At 37.2% G+C, this 22,512-nt stretch overlaps 1 long non-coding RNA gene and 1 pseudogene across 1 annotated transcript; both read right to left on the bottom strand.

Annotated features, from left to right (window-relative positions):
* Window positions 1–7,226: 7,226 nt before the first annotated feature.
* LOC149007840 (putative CCR4-associated factor 1 homolog 11 pseudogene) lies at window positions 7,227–8,370 on the bottom strand (annotated as a pseudogene).
* Window positions 8,371–19,532: 11,162 nt separating this feature from the next.
* On the bottom strand, window positions 19,533–22,148 carry LOC149007839 (uncharacterized). Its single transcript, XR_016175336.1, has 4 exons — window positions 22,048–22,148; window positions 21,457–21,945; window positions 20,849–21,229; window positions 19,533–19,936 (listed from the first exon to the last, which is right to left on the bottom strand). It is a non-coding gene; the product is annotated as an uncharacterized LOC149007839 (long non-coding RNA).
* Between the last annotated feature and the right edge of the window lie 364 nt (window positions 22,149–22,512).

The raw sequence follows: 22,512 nt of genomic DNA, 5'->3' as shown, positions 1-22,512 counted from the left end.
AGGAAAGTAAATATACAAAGTGGATTACTGATGTTGGGTAGGTACATTCATACATTTGATGATGAAGATGGGAGCTATAGTTATATGTGAAAACCTTAGCTAGCTCATATAGTTGCACACTTGTATATCATAAAGCAATGAAGCTGGAAACAAGAAAGTAAATATGCAAACACTATAATAACGTGACAGGGACAAATTAGAAAACAATTTTTATGTTTTTTCTGAAAGCATTTTATTGTCATAATCATGATGTGAAGAGCTACCATTTATCACACATTTTTATTGTTATGCACTTCACATTTAAGTCTCCTTTAGTTTGGTGGAAAGAAACTACAGTACCAAAACAAGGGGGAAAATATGTGCTATTGTGGATTTATTGCGACTTAAGATATTGGAGAAAATTAAATAGATAAAACTAATTCAAACCTTTCTTATCTTTAATTAATTATTTAATTTACTTTTATTCAATCCAAATCGTTTGGCTGATTTTTCACATACTTGGTTCTGCTGCGGGTTTAAGTTGGCCTATGTTTTTATGGGTGTCTCCATATTGAGATTTTAATTGATTTAGGAAGATAGAATATTTTCAATTGAAAATATGAGGAAAAAATAGAACCATAAAGTGGTCACCGTGCTGCCATTTCCAATGAAGTTCCTCCGCTTGCAGTTCTTGTGTTTGCAGAGAGAGAAATGAAGAAAACGACAAGACAAAAACGAAAACATTTCGAATGATATATTTAATATCAGCCATGTTTTATTTCAACGCAACATTCTTCTTGTATTTCTTCTTGTATTTATTTTTGTAACAGATACAATTCTGATGATAGCCCAAATTGAATTCTAGCTCTCTAAAAAATAAAAATAAAAATAAAATTGAAATTGAACTTTCCTCCTTGTTTGTTTATTTGGGGTTCACTATTCTCACACAAAATTGACACTTTTCCACTAGATGAGGTTAAAATAAGGACCCTTTTGTGTTTGGGTTTACTTAATTTTGATTGGAGATGGTAAACAACACCACCTCTAGACGCTGCACCACCATCATATTCTTGTTTGTTGCATTTAGTTTCTCGTATTGACTAGCTATGCTGCATTTTTGCTCCATCACATTGGTTGCCATTTCTGGCCAATGACACCTTGAAAGTGTCTTGGCGATGATAATGAAAACCACCTTGTTTTTTTACTGCATAATAGAATGGCAAAAAGATTCTGAACCAAAGTCCTAGAATAACCTTGTTTAACCATTTCAACACTATAAATAAAGTTTCACCTTGCCTGCTTAGTAGGAGTTTGGCTAATCTGATGTTTTTTACATTACTAAATGGTTTGAACTCTGGACCAGTTTCAACCGGGTTTTTTGACCCGACCTTGATTGAACCAGTCCCAGACCTGAGTCCATGACCTGACCGCGATTGAACCTAGTTTGGTGTTATTTTATCCTCATCAATTATTGTTCTAGATGCAGTGTAAACAATGTAGCTCACTCTCTAGCTAGGATAGCTTGGTCTATGACAAGTCAGATCAGTTGGCCTCTTTCTGCTCTCTGGCTTTTTGTTTTATGTTTTCAAGATGTTTTGGCCTTTTCTTAGCCTTCTTTGCAGGAAAAAAAAAAAACCAAAATGAAACATTTTTTTAAATGACCATTTTAACCCTAGTGTGATCTTTGGTATTTGTTCCATATAATTTCTCTTATGATCCTGACGTGAAATTTTAATCAAGCTCAGTAATTTTTGTAAAATAACCATTTTGCCTGTTGTGCAATATTTCACAATATTCAAACGACTTAATATTTCACATAGATGTCATTTGTATTAAGAATAAAAAAAACTTATATCTAACCGAAGTTTTAATTAGCAAAAGTTAAACCTAGGCTGTTTAGATTCATCCCTACCAATTTCATAAAGCATCATCTCACGCTAGTCGAGCATGGAAGTAGACACCTGTGGCTTTGAAATCGAGTTCGCCAAGAAGTTCTACCTACACATTCGTCTCTCTAAACCAATGTGTTATTTTCCATGTTATAACCTTTTTAAAGTAGGACTCTAGGGAGTTGATTACCCACCACGACATCTAGGTTCAACCTTGTTGCTACAATAAGATCCTCTTGACTCAAGTTGTGTCACATTACAAGCTCTTAGTTGCAATTCTCTTTTGATGTACCACATTAACCTTTCTTTTCCTGTTAATCATCCCCTAGTTCATCCATATAAACCAAGTACTAACATGTCTCCCACAATTTACACCTTGTATGAACAATGAACTTTGAGGCCTCTCTCAAGATGTTGTGGTTGAACAACAGGATTTACATGTCCATGTCACCCCAGGTAGAACGTCAATATTGAAATTGTATTCAAAAACCAAACCAAATCTGATTGAATTGATTTGAGAACTGAAAGAACGTTGTTCAAGCAGTTTGTTAGGTTTGGGTGTCTTGTATTCTGTGGGTTCATATAATTATAATTGGATTGTATTTGTAATTGTGGATTGTATTTGTAATTGATACAAAGTTTGGGTCAATTACTAGTATTGGGTTAAAATTGTAGTTATATTGGGATTAGGGTTTTAGGTTTCCCTATAAATAGTCTCTGTGGAATAACCTAAGAAGAAGAAAAAAAAAAAGCAAATGGTAACACTTTGTGGGTGTGAGAGTAGTGTGAGGTTTCCTGGAATATTGGAATCATTTTTCTCTCTGGTGGACGTAGGCAAGGTTTTGCCGAACCACGTTAAATTTCTTGTGTATTTTGCTTGTGTTTTTTCTCTGTTCATGGTTGTGCATCCATATCCCTAACAAGTTGTATCAAAGCAAGATTCGGTGGATCGTCATCGGAAGTGTGCAAAAATCCATAAATGAGAGGATAGGTGCCAAGAGAACAAGAAAGGCTTTGACGGATTGATCAAAGATTGTTTTCACAGGATTTTGTGTGAAGGTATTTTGTACGAAGTTAAGTGTTCCTAAGGTTTTTGGGATTTCTGAACTCAGTGGAAGTAACAAATCGAGGAGATTTATTTCTGTTAGTATTAATCTTGTGGGTTAGTACGGAGATCAACAATCAGGTTCTTTAAGTTGATTGATGGGTACAAAAGCCACATATCAAGTAAATTGTACAAGCTTGTAAAGAGTGTGGAACAGGTGGAGTTCTAGTTGGCACTCAGGCAAGGGTATAGGCGGACATAATTTGCAGGTTGTTCATGCATCAAACAAGAGCAAAATTGGAAAGGAAGTGGGTGACTTTTGCTTCAGAGTTGGTGACTAGCAGGGATCTCTCGAAGCTAACTGCAGCAGTAGGAGAGGTGGAGCCATGTAACGTTGTACAGTGGGGATGAGCTGTATGGAACACCCCAGGTGGGGGGTTTGCGCCATATTAGTTTTAATGATGGTGGTCAGAAATTGCATCCCTAAAGGGGATGTGGGCCATGCGGTAATGTGTGGCGGATACACAAAGACGGGTGATTGAAGAGAAACATTATCAACAATTTTCTTAAAGGTGATTTGCATAATTCAAGCCAAGGTGGAGATTGTTGGGTTTGGGTGTCTTGTATTCTTTGAGTCCATATAATTTTAATTGGATTGTATTTGTAATTGAAATAGAGTTTGAGTCAATTAGTAGTACTGGGTTAATATTGTAATTATATTGGGATTAGGGTTTTAGGTTTTCCTATAAATAGTCTATGTGGAATAACGTAGGAAGAGGGGGGGGAAAGCAAAGGGTAACACTTTGTGGGTGTGAGAGTGGTGTGAGAGTGGTGTGAGTTTTCTTGGAAATAGTTGAATCTCTTTTCTTTCTGGTGGACGTAGGGAGGGTTTTGCCGAACAAAGTTAAATTCCTCTTATGTATTTTGTTTGTATTTCTTCTCTATTCATGGTTGTGCATTCCGTATCCCTAACACATTTGAAACTCCTTAGGCTGAAAGCCTTTTCCTAGCCTCTTCAATGATGGACAACTTGATACCCTTGTCCTTCAAGTGAATGAAGTTTGTAAAGATATAAATTAAAGCTTCAAGTAGAACTCCTCAAAAACAACATTTTATGACTACCGTATCAGTCAGGTGATTTGTTTCGAATATTGCATCATATTGGTCAAGACATTTTAGTGCAATCTAATATACACCATTAAAAATAAAAAAAAAAAAATAAAATAAAAAAAGATTGGAATACTTTAAACCTTACCTAAAAGCATTGAGGACATTCTTCATCTCTTTGAGAATTGGTGTATTTTTGTTTCTAGGGGAAAAAGGAATTATAAAAATTAAATTTGCTGCAAGAGAGAGAGAGAAACAGGACCTCTTAGTTAAAGTTAAAATACAAAGAATTCTATAACATTTTTCCAATAAATTGTCCTATAATCCTATACATGAAATGCCATATATATATATATGATCTATGACTACGTTTCCAGAACATCAAAACCATTCAAATAAGGCCCTTCTCTAACCACATACTCATGAATACATTAGTTAATTGAACACTAAGCCACAACCCAATCAACTAGGAATCTCCAAGGGATAAAGATTAAGAGAGTAGATTATGTTTGTAAAGAGAGTAAGGAATGAAAGAGGTAAGAGACTTGGCGCCCTACCTATTGTTGTTCCAAAATTTGCCTTGTTGCAATTTGGTCCACCGTTGGTCCAAATTTGGTTCTTGTGAATCAAAGAGAGTGAGAGTGGCCACCTCTAAGGGGGGAAGCCACCTCCAATGATTGAGTTTGATTCAGGAAAACACAAATCCTCTTATAGAGGAGTGAATGCTCCAAGAATGAATGTATTCTTGGAACTTGCAAGAGAATAAATGCTAGAGTTTTTGTAACTAGGCTTACCCTTATTTATGTTGAATGTATTGCTTATATACCAATTTCATACCTTTGATATGGCAAAGAGGCATCACAGCCCTCCAATCTTCCAAATCAAGATGAAGGGTTGAGATTATGCACTATGGATTACTTAATCACCAAGTTAATAACTCAATCTTCCTGGTGAAGCTTCAAGCTAGTTGCACCTTATCCCTAACTGATCAGGAGCTCAAAGTCACGTGGGCCTAGATGTGATAGTTATCCCTTAATCCAACAGACAAAACGTAAGGGAACAACAATCGAAATAACTTGAGCGAATGAAAGGCTTCCCGATGAGCGTCTTGGACGTTTAATTTGTTTCAAAGCATTTAATGCATTGAATTGACATGCCTTGGATTGATATTTAGACAAATCCGATTAGAGCGTTACTTTTGCCGAGATGCAACATCTTGGGCACCTGACAAGGGTTTATCCAAGAAGTCCTATACACCACGTGGCATTCACAAAGAAGCATTCTTGAAAGCTAGCATTCTTTCAAGAAGTGCCATGCCAAGAAGTGCTATGCAAACCCTTAGAACCGGGTTTCAATCAAGTGTTTTCAATTATATGATTCGTACTAGTTCAACGGCTTGAACCACAATGTACATAACACCTATTGACCTGATGGTGCATTGCAATGCCTTTTCTTCTTCTTTTCCCCCTTTTTATTTTTTGGAATTATGTTCCCCTCACACCCCTCAACCACTCATATAGGGGGGAGGGGGTCCACCTTTGAGCATTGACAAAAGGTGAACTCAAGATGGCCTCCCTTCGCATTAATACATCTGATTTCCTAGGATTTAATCTATATGATTGGATGTAATTTATCAAATCAAAATTTGTGCATCAAATGTGGCGTGCCCTAGCTTGGTGTACATGGAATACTTAGGAATGTGGCTTTGTTTCGCAAGGTTGATGCCTCCATAATACATATAATGACTACTTTTTTAATCTATGTGCAAATATACAAAGTCATAACATAGAGTATCAAAGAGCTCGGGGGATCCTCATCCAAAGCTTAGCCATATCATTTCTGAAGAACTTGCATATTTCAAATATTGTAGATGGTTAATGGGATAGCACTTCATCACGAAGAATGAGGAAGAGGAAGATGAATTGAATCATTAGAATTGGGATTACAGATGGAGAACAATGGAATATTAAAAAATGAAATAAAAAAAAAAAAAATGTGGAGAACCAAAATAAAGCAACAAAAAAAAAATTTTAAAAAATATAAAAGGTAAAATCTTCGAAAAAGGCAATCCTTAAGCAGTCAAAGATATTTAAAGCTTTGTTATTTTTGGGTGTTGCAATTCTTAAACAAATCTTGTGGGTGTCGCCCTTCTTTTCATTAATATATTGCTGCTTGTATGTTTTTGCCAAAAAAAGATGCCCTCCCTCTTAAATACGAGATGGAGTGTGAAGGGAGCAGGATTCTCTACCCTCACGGGTAAAGCATTCTAACTTGGAGGTGACATGAGTTCCATCTGTGTAGTGCAAACCATGGAATTCTTTGCTTCTGTATTGAGTTCACTGTTGCTGCTGAATAACACTAAATCCAAACCTTATCCAAGATGAGGTTTCAAGCCCTCTCAAAACCTATCATTTACCTCTGAAATCTCTGCCTCTTAATTAGTACACAACCCCAACCCCAGATGCACAGGAAAGTGATCCACGACCTCAGCTGCAGAATCTCGGATCAGTCCACCAGCTTTCCCTGGATTTCCAATGGAACTACCTCAGTGTTAAATTTAAACCAACCCCATTTGGAGGATGATTCCAGTAGCCCTCTTCCAGGTGGAGCTGATTACTCACCATGACTCAACCGTGTCAGTTTCCAAGGTCTCTGTTGCAACTTTTTATTGATGTTCCACATTAATTAACCATTCAATGTACCTTGTATGAACAATGAACTCTGAGTACTCTCAGGCTGTTGTGATTGAACAACAGGATCTAGACATCCATGTTACTACAGGTAGATGATCAATTTTGAAATTGTATCAAAAATCTAAACCAAGATCTGATTGGATTGATTTCAGAACTAAAAAAAAATTCCAGTTCAAGCAACTAAAGCTGCTTGGGCTGCAAGCCTCTTCCTGGTCTCTTTGATAATGGACAACTTAATACCTCTGTCCTTCAGACAAAGCTGATATAAAGCTCCAAGCAGAGGTTTTTGCACCAAGAAGTCAGGATATGTGACAAGATTGGGGATTTGCCCCAATGTTATAGAACTCTATCCTCAACATTCAAATCTTTGTATCAACTCATATCTTCTTGCTACCCATAAAACATTCAAGGCCATTGTTCATCCCTTTGAAAATAGGTATATTTCGGTTTCCAAGGGGAAGGAATTATGAAAATTAAATTTGCTGCAAAGGCAATAGAAACAAGGTCACTTAATTAAAAAGTAAAAATATAAAGAATTCTATAATATTTCCAATAAAATTATCCAAAAACCCTATACATGAAAAGCTATATAGATATATATAAATATTTATATATATATCATATAACCTCCAATCCATAAAGAACACCAGCATGTTTCTGAGGTGCATCATGCCCAAAATACCTCTCAATCATCTTCTTGAAAGCATGCCAAGTCAGCAAGCTATCCGAACCGGCTTGATGGCACTTCCCAACAACCCGGTCCACATCAAGAGCCCTAGCGACCCGGTCCAACCCTCCATACAAACTATCACAAAACTTCATTAGATGCTTAATATCATAAACCCTAGTTCCAAAAAACACCCTAAGCGCACTCAGAAACCCTTCAATCTCGTTGGGCAAGCAATGATTCGTCAAGATCTTAACCAGGTATCCAAAATCATAAGCACTATGAAAAGTTACCCAACTCACCGAGTCATTACAAACGAGCCCAGAAGACATGGCGAACTCTGCAAATCTGGACGATTCAATCCCTTTCTCTGTGTTCTTCTCAAAATCCACCCCTTGTCTTCTCAAAAGCTCGATCGAATCCGGTGCATGCCGATCTCGAGTCACGTCGAAATCACGAAAATTAAATTCCCAGATATACCTATTTTCAGTGCCGAAATCTGGTAAATTTCCATCGGAATCAGAGAAGGTAAGCCCTAATTGGATTAGTTTCAAGGCATCCACGTTGGTTTTGAGAACAACGTAGTGATCTGACGGTAAACGACGGTAGTAGAAAGGATCTGCCGGACGGAAAACGATTCCAGGAAACTCGGTATCCATGGCAATGAAAGGAAATCGATCGATTACATCTCGGATCAGGTCGAACTCAGATTCAAGATTCTCTGCCCAAACTTGACGGATCACGATCGGTTTCAGTTTCTGATTTGAAAACATGACTAGTAGCTTAATCTTCTTCGATTTATGATTCTGATGAACAAGATGAAGAAAAAGAAGAGCATATGGTTGAGATCAGAATCAAAATCGAAGAAGAAGAAGACGAAGAGTGAGGAGAGGATTGCTGAGAGCGAGAGAGCGAGAGATCGGTTTTTTTATAAGGTCAGTGAGAGAGTTTAGAGAGAGAAAGTGATTTTCTTGGAAATAGAGTTTTAGAGAGAGAGACAGAGGAGACGACGACGTGGTCGCTACGGAGGCGGCTCTCGTTTTATTTAAATAACTTGATTATTTTCCTTCTGATTTTGACTGAAATTAAGTAACCGATTTAATGTCAGAAATTTTTGAAAAAAAAGTAACCGATTCGATCTATCAGGTTCGGAGTGAGTGGCTGACTCGGCTTCTGTTGTGGGGTCATGTTCGATATGGATCGTTGGATATTGAGGGGAAAAAGACAGAAGACATGGCGTGTTCTTTGAAATTTTGAATATTGGCGTGCTGTGTCCAGGCTACAAGAATGTGAAAACCGTGTGTATGGCGGGAATTAAATAATTAATTTAATATAATAAAATATTAAATGAGTGGAATATACATCAAGATTCATTTATTGAAGAAGAATCCAAACACATTCATGTTTCACATTTTTTAAATTCATGAATAGAAGAAATTAATATAGGAAACGGCAGGTACGGTATTAAGGAGTGGGCCCCTACCACGAGGGTAGAGGATTGTGCTTTCTTCGTATTCTTTTGTATTTCAGTTAAACAAAAAAGAAAATCATAATATATTTAAGAGGGAGTTAATATAATCCTATCAATGTAGAGCCGAAATTAATATATGAATCTGGATTCATGAGGTATACCCGGGTAAAAATGCTAAGAGCCCTAAAAAGGTGAATCGAGATTTTTCTAAATGCCCCATCGATCAATAGTTGGAGATCCAAATTTTTTCCCACCACATCATTTTATAAATTTAACTCGAGATTTAAATCTCTAGATGGAGGCCCAAATGTGTAATGGAAAATATGAGGGGAGAAGCATTGCTCTTTATCCCTCCCAGTAAAAGATCCGAACTCGTATTAAGAGAAACTGATGTAATAAAACATGACTAAGACATCGTTCAAACAATCAGGCCAACTAAAGTATAACTAAAAGTTCAATGAATCTTTTGTGAATGTGTGTTGGACATCTAAATACTATTGACTAAAGGTGCATCTCATATAGTGGTGGATTCCATCTAAATGCATTCATGTACATGCAGACTTGACTCACTAGGATGTTCTAGTGATGGAGAGAAGTTATTTCTTATTCTTCTTTAAACTCTTTTTTGGTAAAAAGAATGTTTCTTAATTCTGAAACAAACCCTAAGTGCATCGAATTGATGTCTGATCTGTGATTAACATAGGGTTAGGTGAAATAATTATCGCACTCACTTAGAAGGCTTAAACAACATTCTTCATCATAATACCAATGAACTTTTGATTGTTGATGTGCATGTACCTCCCACGTAACTCTCGAATTGTGACACGTAACATTTTCGAGATTCAACAGCAATAGTCTCTTTTGCTGTATTCAAAATCACTAAATCTAGAAAGCGACATTTCAGAGTTTGAAAAACAAAAGCTACCTAATATCTCCCCCCCCCCCAAATAATGCAAGTTGGCATCGAAATTTCCAAGCCTTGGACTTCATTTTTTTTGGGAAATAAAAAATTAGTCTTGGGTCAATTCAAAATATACTTTATATTATGCTTTCTAATTTGTATCCAATATTCTAATTATCTATTGGTTTGCTCAAAGAGAAGATTAATTATATTATCCACCCACTCCACTTGCCGTACCAATAACTAACAACCCCACCTTGCCACTAGGCCTTAGTCTTTTGCTTGGCTCCTGCACTGAACCATCCTATGACTCTTCCAAGCAGCTCCTTATACAAGTTAGTTCCAAACTTTCAACCCTTCAGCCTTGCCAATGATGATCAAGTAGGCCACTCACCAAACGCAAATACTTACTTTGTACTCATCTCTCCCTTCTTCCTCTGTTATTATCCTTCCTTCAGTTGGATTGATTATGACCCTTTACTCATTTTTTATTTGAAAAATTTTCAGTGCCATCCTGATCCGCTTCAGTATCTATCAATACTTGATCTTTGGTCTTCAAGAAGAATAATTAAATCTTGATCATTAGGGGGTTGGGTGCAACCCTTTGATCAATCACTCCTTAATGTTTAAACCCACCCTACTGATACTAACATCGTTAATCTTAGTTAATGTGTGATAAGGGAAGAATTATATCAGACCGAGACTACCTCGGTTCAGTCATTAACTCCGGTCGAATGTGGATAAACCATGATCGGGTCCAGATATCCGGTCGAGATCGGAATCGGAGTTCGAACCGGACAGTTACGTAAGAAGGAGGGAACCTTGCGGTTATGGAGATAAATGTGATCCCGAATAATTCGGGATACGTGATTAAGTCATACTTGTAACTACCACTAATACAAAGTGAAGGATCATGCTAAGGAAGGTAACTACCTTCATCTTTGAAATAAGAATAAAACCCTAAGATCGAATGGTCATCGGAAGGAGGCACAAACGAATCCAACGATCGGGAATCAAAGGTAAAATCTATATAAACAAGGAACTCATATACATTAGAGGTAATTGGATTGTTTCCCTCCATTATTATATGCAATTCATCAGAGCTTTGTGATCAGTTCCATTATTTACTTAGCCTTCGGAGGTTGCCACCCAACTCCACAGTTGGGCCACATCTAATATTGTTTTGCAAAATATTCCTTAAGGATATAAAGGGCTGAGCATATTTTAGATGCATCAACGTTTAGTTATTCATTTTCAATATTTCCTTTACATCCTAAGTTTAGAAACATTATTTATTTACATATCTCTCAAATTTTGTGAGGATTAATGATCAAGAGAGAATGAAGTAGCGGACGGTAGGAGGAAATGAAAAAAAAAGTTGAGCATGGGTTTTTCGCTCAAAGGTCATTAGTGTCATTTTGAAATAATTTTACTTGCTTACATCGGCATGGGCTATACTTGCCACACTTTTACTCTATAGAGATGATTTATAAATTGAATAACTTAAGGAGTGGACAATAACTTTAAGGCATAGTTCAAAGGGTGTCATTAAAAATTTTTGTTTTCACTTTAATTCTCATACCCTTTTGTGCAAAACTTTTTCATTACCAAATAACTTTGTAGCATCCCATACTTTAAATTTTAATGTTTCTGCTTTTAACTTTTCTTTTCTTTTCTTTTTTTTTTTTTCCCCCTTGGACTGCTTGGGTTTGCCTTAATCTTTTTTCATTTTTGAGATTTTGGAGCTGTTCTGTGTTTGGTCATATCAACAACCTCTGCAATTGTACTGTTGGTTTAATGAGTTTGGTTGAATCTTTTGCTTGCCCCAACTGGGACCATTTTCATGTAACGGAAAAATGGTTGTATTAGATCAGAAGGTTGAGGAATCTTTCTAGTTTCAAAAAGCTAGGCATATTTACATCTCTGATGGTGACAAGAACACAAGATTTTATCACCAAAGGGCTAAAATTAGAAGGAATTTAAAAGAATTGAGTCACTAATGGCATGTGTTTTACTAAGTATTCATGATAGCTGGTGCTCTTCACCTTAGGAAGCCTTCTTTGTTGAATGTTTGTTTGACCCTGTTGTGCCTCATGATATGATATGACATAGCTGTTGACCACCCCTTAGATTAGAGGAGCTCAAGAAAATTGTATTTTCTCTGAGTCCATATAAAGGTCTAAGTCTTGATGGTTTCCAAGCATATTTGAACCACACTTTGGGGATATAATAGTTTGATCATTTAAGAATTCCAATTGTCTATTGTTTTACCTAACAGAAGATTAATTATCTATATATTTTGAATGAATTAATGAATACATTTAACAATTTTAGGTGAGCTAGCTAGCTGGTCCAAGTTTACCAGTTCAAATTCGTTTGGCGATGGACCATTGAACCTGATCATTTAAAAACACACGCAACCTTCCCTCCCGGGCCAACCCACTGACCTTGACTACCAATAACTAAAACTAGTAAGTAGTAACGACCATCGTTTGAGTTTCCACGCAGCTCCTTATCCAAGTTTGGGACTTCATTCAAACGAGTCACTCGTGTAGCAGACGACTTTTAAATTTGCCAATGATGATCTGGTAGGCAGCTGACCAAACTCAAGGAATCCCGATCATCACCCCGTCAGAAGCACTCTGCGCTCTCTGACGGCTTTACCACCACAAATCATGTGGGACCCACAGGTAAAAATAATAATATAAAAAAAAAGATCTCATCACCCAACCTATGGGTCCCCCTATATTTATGGTGGTAAAACCGTCTATGCTCCCCAACGGGTAGCTGATCCGGACTCAAACTCAAGGGTCTGCTTCTGTTCAAAATATAAACACAATTTTAACGTGGTTCGATCTTCAGTATGAAGTCTACGTCCACGGTGAAATCCACAATCAACCATGTTCTTGGGAGAGCTTTCATTATTTTTAAATAGAGATGGTAGTGTACATGATGTGGTGTTTTACAATGAGTAGAGTTCTACAAGTAAAGGAACTTTACAATGAGTGGGACTATTAGTCTTTGTGTTACACTGAAAGACTAATATCCGATAACACTCCCCCTCAAGTTGGATCGAAGATAACATCTGAGGTCAACTTGGACAATAGTTTTTGGAATGTTCCCTTGGATAAAGCTTTTGTGAAAATATCTGCAAGTTGCTCTTCACTTCTTATGAATGGAGTTTCAATAGTTCCATCTTGGACTTTCTCACGAATAAAATGACAATCAATCTCAATGTGTTTGGTTCTTTCATGAAATACTGGGTTGGAAGCAATGTGAGTAGCTGCTTGATTATCACAGAAGAGCTTCATAGGTTGACTAAAACTACCAAATCCTAATTCTTGAAGAAGAGATCTGATCCATACTAATTCACTAGTTGCAGATGCCATTGCTCTATACTCAAACCTTCAGCAGATCGAACGTGCAACCACACTATGTTTTTTACTTTTCCAAGTGACTAGATTTCCTCCAACAAATACGCAGAAGCTTTAGTTGATTTTCAATCAATAGGATTACCCGCCCAATCAAGATCGGAGAATCCTTCAATAATAGTGTTCCCATTTTTCTTCATCCATATACCTCGTCCTGGAGATGACTTCAAGTAACATAGAATACGGTCTACCAACTCCATATGTCCTTTGGTAGGAGCATGCATGAATTGGCTCACATAACTTACTGAATAAGCAATATCAGGTCTAGTAATAGTAAGATAAATTAGCCGTCCTACTAATCGTTGGAAACAACCAATGTCTTGCAGAGGAGTAGAATCATTGACCACTTTGCTATTATAGTCCATGGGAGAATTAGCTGGTTTCACACCCATTTTTCCAGTTTCTTTTAGAAGGTCAAGAGTATACTTCCTTTGACAAATGAACAATCCCTTACTAGAGCTTGCAACTTCAATACCAAGAAAATATCGAAGTTTTCCCAGATCCTTGATGTCAAAAGTTTTATCCAAATATTGCTTGAGAGTAGTAATTTCTCGATGATTATCTCCAAGTGATAACTATGTCATCAACGTAGACTAAGACGACAACTATACCGCCAGTAGTTTTCTTGACAAACATTGAAGAGTCTAATCCACTTCTTTTGAATCCAGAAACTATAAGGGCTGTACTTAACTTCTCATACCACGCTCGTGGTGATTGCTTAAGACCGTATATTGCCTTTTTCAATCTACAGACAATACCATCTTGATTTTTTAATGGATGACCTGGAGGAACTTCCATGTATACTTCTTCTAGCAAATCTCCTTGTAAAAATGCATTCTTAACATCCATTTGAAAGAGAGGCCATTCACAATTGACGACTATTGACATTAACACTCTTACAGTGTTCATCTTCACTACTGGTGCAAAAGTTTCCTTATAGTCAACCCCATATGTTTGGGTATATCCTTTGGCAACAAGCCTAGTCTTGTATCTTTCAATTGTACCATCACTGTTGTATTTGGTTTTATAGACCCATCGACAACCAACTGGGTGTACACCATTTGGAAGTGGAACAATATCCCAAGTATGATTCTTATCAAGGGCCTTTAGTTCGTCTTCCATAGCCTTTATCCATACTGATGAATTCTTGGCTTCAAGGTAATTAATTGGTTCCTTATGATCATCAATGGCAGTTAAAAATGTAAGAAATTGAGGAGAAATACGATCATAACAAATATGAGATTGAATGGGATATTTTACTGCATGATATGTTGAAAAGTCATGCAATCTGATGGAAGGTTTAGAAACTCGAGTTGACCTTCGAACTTGTATAGATGATGTCTGCTCATTCTCAGATGGAACCAATATTTGTGGTTCTTCTTGAGTATCAAGATTTTGTTGCTCAATGTCGATTGATGAGCTATCTAGTATACTTGGTAATGGGGTAGGAGCAAATTCCTGCACAACAAGTTCATTATAATTATCCATATTCTCCCCCTGAATTTGACTCCTGCCAGGATAAAACATGTGAGTTTCATTAAAGGAAACATCACGAGAAATAAAAGCTTTCTTGGTGGAAGGATGATAACATTTATAGCCCTTTTGTGATGTCGAGTACCCCAAAAATACACACTTCTGAGAGCGAGGATCAAGTTTGCTACCATGCTGCGAGTGAACATAAGCAACACAATCAAAGACTCTAAGATTAGTCATTGTAATTGAACGATTATAGAGAATTTCCAGTGGAATCTTGAATTGTAACACACTACTTGGAAGACGATTAATCAAATAACAACTTGTAAGAACCGCATCAGACCAATAAATTTTTGGAAGATTTCCATGAAAAAGTAAAGAACGGGTCACCTCCAGTAAATGCCTATTCTTACGTTCAGCAACTCCATTTTGTTGAGGTGTGCCAACACAGGATGTTTGATGCAAGATTCTCATATTTCTAAGATAGGACTGGAAAGGAGTATTTGTATACTCTGTGCCATTATCTGTCCGCAAGATTTTAATACTCGTCTGAAATTGAGTGTGAATCATTTTGCAAAAATCTTGAAATATCTGCAAAACTTCATTCTTGGATCACAATAAATATAACCACGTGGCTCGTGATTTATCATCAATAAAACTAATGAAATATTTAAAACCATCTCTAAAATCCATAGGAGAGTGCCAAACATCGAATGCACAATCTCAAAAACGTCTTTGGAAACATGAGTACTGCTCGGAAAAGGCAACCTATGTTGTTTAGCAAAATGACAAGCATCACAACAACTGGAATCAAAAAAGAAAGATGAATTCAATAAATTTAGAATCCTATCAGAAGGATGGCCCATACGCCAATGCCAAAGTTGGGATTTCTCAGGTTTTCTCAAAAAAACCAAAGCATTGTTTGGAGAGTCCAACACATAGAGACCATCTTGCAAGGCGACCTTCACCAATCATCATTCCCTGTTCTCATTGTCCCGAAATATTACTTTGTCCTTGGAAAATATCACATGACAATTCAAACTTTTAGTGATCTTACTAACTGATAGTAAATTCATAGACAAAGATGGCACAAACAATGCATCTGCTTCAGTTGAAAATAAATTCAATTTCCCATGTCCTTGAATAGGAACAGTGGTGCCATTAGCAACCGTAATAGGAGGGAAGGAGTCCACTTTATCAGTACTCAAATCAGATAAATAATATGAAGAACGACACATATTGTCGGTTGCATCGGAATCCACTATAAAATAATTTCGAGATAAAGTGGAAAGGGCAAGGGGAGTACCAGTGGTGTGAGCAACATTGCTTGATTCAGATACTGAGCGAACAGAACTATTTGACTGAAGGAACTGTTGTAGTTGAGATGCAATCTGTTGAAGAGAACCCTGAAAATCTGAAGAGCCTGCTTGCGCAACAATTTTTGGATCTGATGTTTTAGTGGTGGTCTGATCTTTAGAAGGACGCAAGTGAGGGTGCAACTGCCAGCATCGTTCTTTAGAATGACCATCACGATTACAATGATCACAATGATAAGTAGGTCGAGTTCCAAGACCTTTCCCACGATGACGACCATAAGAGACTTGATTTCCCAGAGCGGAATTAGGATAAATATTTGTTTTTGCAACATGGGCGAGTAGTCTCACTTTGATCAGTCCCTGTTTTAGATTCAGAATGCATAACACGTCTTCTAGTCTCTTCTCTCTGAATAGTGGCACAAACAGTAGTGAATACCTACCCGTGCAACAACCAATCAATAACCAAGCAAAGGGTTAAAAGAGATGTTTTGCCTTTCCTTTCTCCCTTTTTTTTTAATTTGGAGAAACAAAATCAGAATGGCAAAGGGTTTACACGTTAAACCCAAAGCAGAAAGGCAAAGAAAAAAAAAGGTTTTTTGAAGGCTTCAAAAAACGTGAGACCCAAGCACTAACCAAGTGCCAAGCAAACAAAGAAAATGAATGTGAATGAATTTGAATTTAGAATTCAGAGCAGCAAATCTTACCACGTTTGTGCAAGTCCCGAAAACAGAGAAGAGACCTAAAGATGCTGTGATTCTCAAAAAACGGACTCGATGAAGATAATCAACGTTGCTTTGTGAAACTAAAACCGCTTCAGCAACTCAGAGAGGGAAGCAAATCGTCTCTCCTTGCGGAGATGCAGCACAAAGCCGAGAAGAGGATTTTGAAGAACCGAAAAAAAAATTAAAAAAAAATATCAAGACCGGATCTTTGCCACCACCGAATTAATTCCCAGATCGTATATGCTCTAATACCATGTTCAAAATAGAAACACAATTTTAACGTGGTTCGATCTTCAGTATGAAGTCTACGTCCACGGTGAAATCCCCAATCAACTGTGTTCTGGGGAGAGCTTTCATTATTTTTAAATAGAGATGGTAGTGTACATGATGTGGTGTTTTACAATGAGTAGAGTTCTACAAGTAAAGGAACTTTACAATGAGTGGGACTATTAGTCTTTGTGTTACACTGAAATACTAATATCCGATAACAGCTTCAATTATTGTGCAACACTTAGCTACCAATGGTTAGGATTCAAAGTGGCGGTCAAGATTCTTTTTATCATCACCATTCGCAGCACTGAAGCCAAACGTCAAACTCAAATACTCCCTTTTTAGTTCTCTCCCATTATACGGCTGTTCTTGCCTGGTTCAAACCAAATCTCACGCAAATCCATATGTTATGCCCGGTGTCTGCCTGGGCCCAATTGGAAGGGGTCTATGAAGAACCGACCACAATCTCAACTTGTTAAAAAGAACACCACAAAATAGCAAATAAAAAAGAAATAGCATGAAAATACATAGAAATTTAACGGGGTTTACATACTAATGCAGTGCGCTACGTCCACTAGTGATGAAGAAGAGCTATTCACTATGTAGAAGAATAATATATAGAAAGAGATCTCACAACTAATGGTAAAGAACGGCGTTACAAGAACTCTCACCCAGAACTCTAGTCGAAAAAATCTTCAATCTCTCAATAATGTGGTGAGATCTCACAACTAATGGTAAAGAACTGCATTACAAGAACTCTCACTCAAAACTTTAACTGAAAAAATCTTCAATCTCTCAATAATGTGATCAGATTTCACAACTAACGGTAAAGAACTGTGTTACAAGAACTCTCACCTAAAACTCTAACTGAAAAAATCTTCAATCCCTCAATAATGTTGTAGGCGAACGTAAGACACACACACATGCATACTCCAATCGGGTAAATGAGTCACTCTACCAAAATATATCGGTTCGGGTCCATTTTTTAAATCAAGTACAAGACTTCAGGTCACAACATAACATAACTGGTCCTAAACCAAGACAACATAATGCAAATCGAGTGTCTAAGGTTATGTCACTTCTGCCCCTTGGAACCCACTAGGATAAGAGCCCTAACCATGAAGAGGCATGGACAGTTAAGAAAAGTCTTCATGCATGACATGGTCTCAAACTTGGAGAACTGAGAGAAGTCTATCTATTTAACACAAATCGAATGGCGAAGATTGAAATAAGGGAATTACATCGGGAAAATTACGTGATTAGTTGCTTTTAGATTTCCCCTTACAAAAATAGTCATTCAATGTTTCACTTCACAAAGTGACAAAACTAGCTAAAACTGAGTTTGCATTTACAATACTAGCCAAAATAGTGTTTTTTTCGCATCTTTGGACATTTTTACCCCTAAAATTGACCATACCGGCATAGGGATAAAAATGTTCAAAGGGTATGAAAAAAATAATGACTTTTCCCTTTTGGACAAAATAGTGATTTTCCCGCTTGATGTGATCAGTTTTAGTGGTAAAAAATGTCCAAATAGTTGAAAAATCAATATTTTGGCTAGTTTTGTAAATACAAACTCAGTTTTGGCTAATTTTGTAAAGTGAAACATTGAGTGGCTATTTTTATAAAGGAAAACCTAAAAACAGCTAATCACGTAATTTTCCCAATTACATCCGATCACTCAAAACCGCATAGGTTAGACTATTCAGACCCTAGACCCAGACGAGGTAAAGGTATCTGAATTCTTCTCATTCTAATAGCTATTCATTAGGCTCTGCAACTGGAGTTTTCTACCTTTGTGCGAAGTACTGACTTGATCGCCAAAGGTTACCCCAGACCAGCCAGTTGAAACTTGAAATATCAACACACTCATGATAAACTTCTCATAAACCCATGTAAAATGCTGTGACTGATGAAGTGATGATTCTTTCCCTCAAAACTCCCCCAGTCCTCTCCTTTAGTTGTTGATGCGTCTTCCATTCTTAAAATGCTAGTACTTAAAAAGTTTGTTGGTGTTTTATAGGGTCATGGAGCATGCTTAATAAACCACTTGAAAAGATGATTGGAAAGTTAATGGAAATGGACATTGCAACAGCAACCCAGCTGTTGGATAGCAAGGGCACTACACCAAAATTACCGTAGCAAAAGCCCAAAAACCATATCAAATAGTTTGACCCGATGGTAATTTTCCGTCAATTCGAAAGCAATCATAAAGATTTGCAATGAAAGTTGGTGAGGGTCGGTTCTATTTTCTTTAGCCATAGTACGTAACAACTACTGCACTATCTGCTACGGTTTCTAATTATTGTAACAACTAGTTTGCTTGGCAGTGATATCTAAAACAACATTCTCATTTTCACATCCTCTCTCTCTCTCTCTCTCTCTCTCTCTCTCTCTCTCTCTCTCTCTCTCAAAGACCTGTAGACCTCGCAAGAATGAGATTACTAATCTGATGAGAAGTATGTAATAGCATTAATAAATCTGAATTATGGGACAGCTACCAAACTGAGTTTATAACAAGGGAGAAAAATGCAAGAAAGAAGCCAATGTGGAATTAAGAGTACCATATTTACATTAAGAAAAGAAACATGTCTGTTTCCTACAGTATTTCACATTTACAAGGAAATTTCATTTGAAGATTTGAAAGCTCTCAAAACATCAAGCTTTAGCGGGATTCAATCATCATCAGAAAGGATTTTCTGAAATTATGAAATCTTACAAGCATGTACCGGCAAAAAAAAAAGGCAGATGCAATATTACTTTTGGTTCAAGCATACAGCAACAGTGCCTTTACAGCACCAACCGAGGATTCTCTCACTTGGAAGGCAAAAGGGAGAGGAACCAAAGATCTGAAAGCAGTCATTGAAGGAATCATGCCTGCATCCAACACCTCCCTTGATCTCATCTCTCTCAGGATAAGTTATGTCTGCCTTCCAAAATACTATATTCCCCTGAAGTGTATCTCGCTTACCCTGAAAATTCCATAACAAAATTTGTCTTGAGTTGTTGTTGATCATATTCAATTCAGAATCAAACCAGAAAAAAAATTTATATATGGTTAAGTGAACCACAAAAAAACCACAAATATATATGCTTCCTTGCTGGCTCAAAAGTACATTATGATTCAGTCAAATGTCTCTGAAATCAACCTGCTCTGATTCATCTCCTAGCAGAGTAAGTTAAGCGAATTTTCCAGGCTTGCTTACGGTGCTGGGGAATCCTTAAAATCTGAGAACTGATCGTCAAACAGATTGCAGGGTCTGATGGCTTACACATTTGATAGGTAACACATCTTTGGGAATGACAGGAAAAAGAAAACAAAAGAATGAAGTGCAAGGTGAAATCATTAATGGATAAGCTTACCCAGACATGTTTCAATAGATATTTTGAGAACAAGGATTCTGTTGATCGCTGTGTTTCAAGAAATTTTTGTTTGGCAACCCGCTTGTTTCTAATCAAGATTCAAGTTTTGGCATGCCTCAAAACATGAACCTTTCTTAAGCTCCAACCAACGGGTTGCTTGGAAAGATGAACAGAGTTTTGCAATTATGTGGTTGTTACAATCACAAATATCTATTAAATTAAAAGAACAAGAAATAAACAAAAGAATGAGAGGAATTAGAGAAAGAGATGAAATAGGATAGAGAGAGAGAGAGAGATAATTTGTGATTCTATTGAGGAAACTACTGCCTACCTACAGAGCGAGCAGAATTGATAAGAATGCATTTCGGGCTTGCTTGGAAATAACCTTATATCATGTTAATAATTACTAAGACCAATTTGGTTACATCTTAGGTTAAGAAAATAAAACATATCTGTGCAGCCACAAATTATCACAATCTACTGTTTCAAAAATTTAAGGGAGGTGGGAGATGAATACATACCTCAGAATAAGCCTCCTTAGGAATGGATCATTCAAGAATTGAGCCCAAGCTGGATCAAGCTTGTATGATGCTGCCAATGTCGATCCCGAATCACTTAATGAGAGGGAAAGCAACTGCTCAGCCTAGCTATATTTATCCTGGATAGAGTCCCAAAAGGAGCAGAAAAGCATCACACAATGCAGAACCAGGTGTAGTTTAATCTACCATATCCATATTAGATCCCGAAAGACCAAGCAAGTGACAGAAAGCTTGCAGAGGAGCTGCGAGGAACAAGGTAAATGGACTTCCACATGGGTGCCGAGAAGAATCAACAGCACTACATGGAGAGCTTGGCGAAAGCAGCTTAGTAACCGGCTCTCCCTTTTCAGCACCATGCATGGCCTGCACAAGCCTAAAACTATGTGACACTTCAAATAAACTGCATAAGAATTAAGATAGACTTGCAATGAAACCAAAATCAAGCTCCATTACATTATATCTAGAAACTTAAAAATATTAGACAACTAGAGACTAGTCACGAGTGCCAGTGACTGTGAAAGGAAAATAAATTACTAGGGATTGACATCATATCAACAACCTCCAAGGAAAAAAAGGCTTAGGTCAATAACCTTAATCTGCTGAAATCATCTAACGGAACAGCCTTGGAACCAACCTCTTTGGTACCTTCCCTTCAAGTTTGAGTCTTCTATATGCTTCCCGGAAGTGGCAAGGCCTGATAGGGCCAGTCTCCTTTCTTTCTATCATAACCATCCTTCCTGCAAAATAAACGACAATGGTCAACATTCATGAATGATCGGGTCCTCTAGGGCAATAACCTAAGAGCACACGGCTTCAATAGCCCATCATCCTGCAATGATCATAAGCTTCACTTTTCATAGGGTACACTGAAACAACTGTATCTTCAATTTTCCATGAATACATATTACAGTTCTGTCTCAGAGTGAGTAAAACATTTCTTGTACTCAAATTGGAACATTTAATTCAGTGTTTACATGCCTGTTTCCACAAGCTCTCCAGTGAACATTTTTGCTATTCTAGAGATTACGATCCATCATGGGAACAGAGATTTTCTGAATCCCAGTGATGCTTGCCAGCAACTGCACACTCAAAATCGTAATCAAAGAGTCAGGATCTCCATATCTCAAATCACAAGATCAATACCAAAATCCAAACCAATAAAATAATTTCATAGCTCTTACCCTGAGAATGATGCTGATGAAACACGAGTAAAGCAATAATAGTACAACCTTTGATTAGGAAGCAAAAAGAAATAGTCCTGATGTTTACATAGACCTATTGAAAAAATGGAGAACGTCAGGTACACAAGTAGTTGAAAGGTAATTCAAAGGAGGACTATTAACCTATTGAAAGAAAGAACCATACTCAATTCAAGTACATCATCCTTGCATTAGGAGCTCTATGTCAGCCCTGAGCGAAGAGTAGCCAGCCTCGAGCAAAGATATCTTTCACAACTCTGGATTGGATCCAACGAAAACCAATTAATGAGAATTTATATAGTTTCCTATCGTAGCCCTTTGCACCATTCTTCTCTTCCTCTCTAACCTGCAATCCCTCTCCCTGCATTGCGGCAACCCAAAAATCCCCAAATTCACATTGTCCCCAGTTCTGAGTTGCAGAAATTCTGCAGCTCTCTTATGCTGTGA

Source organism: Hakea prostrata, chromosome 8 (genome assembly GCF_041222555.1).
Source record: "Hakea prostrata isolate BN-2017 chromosome 8, UWA_Hpros_2, whole genome shotgun sequence".
Taxonomy (NCBI): Eukaryota; Viridiplantae; Streptophyta; class Magnoliopsida; order Proteales; family Proteaceae; genus Hakea; species Hakea prostrata.
The sequence above is the reverse complement of the archived record's forward strand: the minus strand, read 5'-3'. Positions and strand labels throughout refer to the sequence as shown.